This window comes from Gavialis gangeticus, unplaced genomic scaffold, assembly GCF_001723915.1.
Source record: "Gavialis gangeticus isolate Ggan-Ray unplaced genomic scaffold, GavGan_comp1, whole genome shotgun sequence".
Taxonomy (NCBI): domain Eukaryota; kingdom Metazoa; phylum Chordata; order Crocodylia; family Gavialidae; genus Gavialis; species Gavialis gangeticus.
Window position 1 is genome coordinate 167,197,213 of NW_017728992.1, and position 5,271 is coordinate 167,202,483.

The window sequence follows — 5,271 nt, forward strand, 5'->3', positions numbered from 1 at the left end:
AATGGTCACAAGCTGGCAGAGGGTAAATTCAGACTAGACATCAGGAGGCGCTACTTCACAGTCAGGGCAGCTAGGACCTGGAACCAACTTCCAAGCGAAGTGGTGCTGGGTCCTACCCTGGGGGTCTTTAAGACAAGGCTAGACGAACACCTTGCTGGGGTCGTTTGACCCCAGTACTTTTTCCTGCCATGGCAGGGGGTCGGGCTTGATAATCTGCTCAGGTCCCTTCCAACCCTACAGACTATGAAACTATGAAACTATGAATTTTAACTGTTTTCCCCTGATGCCCCAGGACAACATAGCAACAGAGGGAGAAGAAATAGGATCTAGAATCTCATTACACAAGTAAGTGTGGTGAGAAGCATTCATTATTCACCAACTAAAAACAAAACAAAACAAAATCAACTAACCAATGAACCAGTTTTTGCAAACAGTTACAGTATTTTTCATTTCTACGTACAATTGAAAATAGGTGAATGGAGTTAGGTGGGAAATGCTGGACCTCATTCAGCTCTCATACCAGTTTTACACTGGTATAAATTCATGATTCCTTGGAGTCATTTGTAATTTTTGGATGGGTGAAAGGAGAATTAGGCCTTTGGAGTGAAAATTACCAAATCAGTGGGTGCATCTACATGTGAGAATGCTGCTGGATGGGTTACTCCTCAGTAATTTACTGTAGAGTAAACCCACCCTGGGCAGGCATCTACATGTGCAGCCATTTGAAAGCAGATGTTCTGCCTTTGGCCATGTGTACACAAAACAAGGGGCATGTGTGCACGACACTTTAAAGCAGGTTAAATGTTTTTGCACCACTTCAATGGTGTTGATTTTTGCATGCGGGTGCCTGTGGTTGGGTGCTGCCTGGGAGGGGCAGGCTGCTGCTGCTGCTGTGGAGGGAAGCACCAACCCACCCACCTCTCACAGACCAGGGACTGCTCTTCCTGCCGTCAGCTCACCCTCCCCTCCCCACCAGTGGAGAGGCAGGTAAGTTTGGGTGTGTGCTGGTAAGTTCAGGTGGGTTTAAAAGGCCATAAATTGAAGCGGTGTTTTTAAAAATCCACTGCGTCAATTTAGGGCCCTCATTTCATCTGCACATGCCCTATGGCACTAGTCTGCTCCCATCCCCTCCAGCCCTGCATTGGCCCCCTACAGCAGCCAGGGGGAGCTGGAAGCTCCAGCCACAACTGCCTAGGGCTGGGGGCCATCTTTTAAAGCCAGCCCTGTCTGCTGCTGTCTGGCCACTTGCCTTCCTGGCCCCAAGCAGTGTGCAGCACGCTGGCACAGCACTCCATGGCTCTGTTGCTGGAGCCTATGCCCACTGTGTGATGGCTGCTCCACCCCCAGGCTCAAACAGCAATGTTCAGTGCCCTGGGCTCCTGCTGGCCACCCTGCTCACTGTGCTGCATCGTCACAGTGACCACTGCCTGGTCCAGGCCAGTCTCAGCCTTGGCAGCCTCCCTGCATGGTGCAGCCACCTAGTCAGGTTCACCACAGCATCTTAGGCCCCCTGGCACCACACTGCTGCCACCTGGACCCTATGCTACAACCTGGACCCTGGCAGGGATGCTGACAAAGCACATCTGGACACCACTACCAGTGCCATCCAAGTGCTCCTGTGGCTCCAGCTCTGCTGCCTGTAGGCCCACCTGGCCAGGCTGGACTGGTGGCTGCACATTGTCCGGCACACCTAAGACAATGAGCAGTGGCTGCGTATTATCATGCAGTCATTACCCAGTCACGCTATTAATCACCTCAACTGGTGATATGCACCTTTTGTTGCCAAGCGATTTAGGTGAACTGGGCATGTTCAAACTGAAAAAGTGGGTCATTATGTCATATTGGTTCAGAAGTTCACACCATGCAGAACTTTCTGATCTTATCTCATACTGAGTGTGTCCTAACTTACATAAATTGCCTGACTTAAGTGAAACTCCTAAACAGATTGGGGACACTATGACTTTTCAGTCCAACAATTCTGTCGTGCTCCAGGCTGTTGTCAACCACTGCAGTGCCTTCACCATGAGTGCTGACTGGGTGGGCAGTGCCCACTATGCCTACGTCTTCTGCAACTCCACCCTCCCAGCCTTGGTGGAGAGTGGGCACTACATGCCGGGGTTGCTGGACCTCCAACTGAGCATGGTGGCAGTTCCACACTGCCTCCCTGGGGACCCCACCTACCCACTCCTCCCCTGGCTCATGCAGCCTTACACCAGCCATTTCAACAAATGCCTAGGCTGGATCCATGCACTAGTGGAGTGCTGGCACACCCTCACCACCTGCCTCAAGGTTGCAGAGACCAGCATCCCTTGGGTCATCATCGCAGCCTGTGTGCTGCATAACATCTGTGGGGCCCAGGGGGAGCTCTTCTGTAACGCTAGGGAGGAGGAAGTGCAGGAGGCAGAGGGCGCTTGGCATTGGAAGCACCAGCAGCAATGGAGGGGGCAGTGGCAGTAACAGCAATGCCCCACCCCCCACCCACGGAGGCCCTGGGTGAGCTGCACAACTACCAGCAGGGGTGCGAGCACCAAATGTGAGAAGTGCTGGCTGACCATCTCCTCCTGATCTCCCCGCTGTTAGCCACCTGGATGGCTGCCTATGGACCCCAGCTCCACTGCGCACCCCCAACACCACAGTCACTGCAGACAGTTCTCAGAAATGCACTTTATTCCCCTCCACATAACAGATCCCCCCTCCCTTCTCAACAACAGAGCCCTTCCCCTCATCCTCCTCCCTCCACGCAGATTCCCACCCCCTCCGGCCCTGCACCAGCTCCCTGCAGAAGCCAGGGGGAGCTCTAGGCTCACCCTTTGTGCTAGCCCAAGGGCTGGCAAGCAGCAGAGGGCCAGGAGACAAATGTCTCCTGGCAGCGGCTGGGAAATTACTCCCAGGTGGGGACAATGTCCCCTACCCCAGCAACAGGAAGCTCCCAGCCCTGGCTCCCCAGTTGGGGGCAGAGGGCTTGGAAAGTGCTGCAGGGGACAGGCAGGTCCCAGCCCCCTGTCCTGATCCACCAGTGGGGCAGCTAGCAACGAGCCCCAGGCTGGGTGGAGGATACCCACCTGACTATAGCATTAGCATTGTGGTTACGGCAATCTACTGGGATTTATATATTTTTATATATACACAAGGTGGGTAAATCCATAAAAATAGCTTGTGATAAGTACACTCTGTACTTCCACAGCAGTGGTTGCTACATCAAAATGTTCTTCTAAGATAAAACCATTGCATCAACAGGGCATGTTCAGAAAATCAATGCAATTATATTGAATATAATATTTTAATTAGAAAATACTTTTTGAAATTATTTGATTTAATTCCACTTTGGTAGTGGAGACATGCTAGCCTTCTTTCACTCACGCGCACACCCACACTCTCACACTATGTAATATGCTCAGATTCTGGCCTGATTTACAATATATTTATATTGTAATATGCTACAACCCAAGATATACCATATTATTAACATTCAGAAGGAAAGACAGAAGTACTATAAATGTATCAGTTTAAAGTATTCAAATTGTTACTATATATTAAATGATTTCATGGTATTAGTCTGGTCTGTGTGTATACATATCAACCTCTAGTTATAGTAAAATTATGTCAAATATCACATTTCCTTTAAAGATCATGAAAAATAGAATTAGCCATCATAAGTGGCAAAGTTAAGCCAAAATTGTTTCTTGGATGATGAAAATGCTATTTTTGTTTTCCAAGTAATGAATCGTAGACCATTCAAAACCTTTCTTATCACCTGATAAGATTAAGAAGAAAAAATGAAATGCTATGCAACTTTGCCCGGTGACATTCACCAGTTATTACTCTGTACCCTCATAAAGATACTGTTCTGGATGTATAGCTCAGAGAGAGGCACAGTTCAAGCACGTTCGGTAGATGTTCAGAACAATCAGTAGCAGTTGAGTGAGAGATGCGATGCAAACGCTGATAAAAATAAATGACTTGTTTCATTACAGGAAACATTTTGATGCATAATGTAGCATTCTAACAGCATGAATAACCCTGATATCTAAGAGATTTTTTAGAAATGGAGATGAGGTAAAGTTAATACTCCTGAGTACCAAACCCCGCTTTTGCTAGGGGATTATCTTTGCAGCTTACAAATTAGCCATAAAAATTCAGGTCAGGCATTTGGAAACTACATCTAATGCCAGCAAAACTCCCATTGAAATGAATCATGGAATCACTCGCTCCAATTGTAGCTTCTAAGAGCAGATGAACTAGAATATGTCTTCATGACCTTTATAAGGGTTCCATGATATTTATACACCATATGAACAGCTTCTTTTTTTAATTTGATACTACAGGCTGTGGAGCACCAAACACCATCCTTATATAAATAAATAGGGAACACTAGTGAGTACAGAGGTGGCCCAATCAAAGTTAATGCCTGTCACATATCAAACAGCAAACACTTTTAGCATGTCTTACTGCTTCTGTCTCTCTTCACAGCTTGATTATAAATTGGGTGGCCAGATTTTGCTGTCAGGTGTAACAATAATTCTGCTGGGGTCAATGAAGATTTTTCTGATTTACAGCAATGTAACAGAAAGCAGAACTGGTGCTACGGCTTAACAGTTGCAGACATTGTTTTAGTACCTGCACAACTAGTAAATCAGTGGTGGGGAGGATGGGATAGAGACAGAGAGAGAGAAAGAGATTTTCAGCAAAATCCTAACTGCAAATAGACCTGAGTTTTGGAGACCCATATTACTCCCTTTTACCTCCAATCCCAGGCTTACTTTGCCTGAACTCCATGCTCTACATATCCTCTTGCTTTCTTTTTCCCTTTGTTTTTCCTACTCTCCCTCTTCTCTTTAGTTTATTTCCACTTTTACTCATCCCACATGCCTTTCTGCCTTAGTTCACCCATCTCCTATAGTCCACATAATAAAATCCCATGTAAACAAAAACAAAATTGGAAAAGGCCACAGATAACAATTTCAAAAATAAAAATAATAATTTACCCTGCTGCTTATATGCTATGTCCAGTTATTCCCACCCTTCTGTTGAATGAAATCCTGGTAGCTGCATTGAAATCAATGGCAATTTCTCACCAATTTGAATGGGGCAGGGCATACTTTATTCTCTCTCATAAGGTATTTCCGTAGGAATCAGCTCTACTATATGTTTCATAGTTTCATAGTTTCTAGGGTCGGAAGGGACCTTAGCAGATCATCTAGTCCGCCCCCCTGCCATGGCAGGAAAGAGTACTGGGGTCAAACGACCCCAGCAAGGTGTTCATCTAACCTC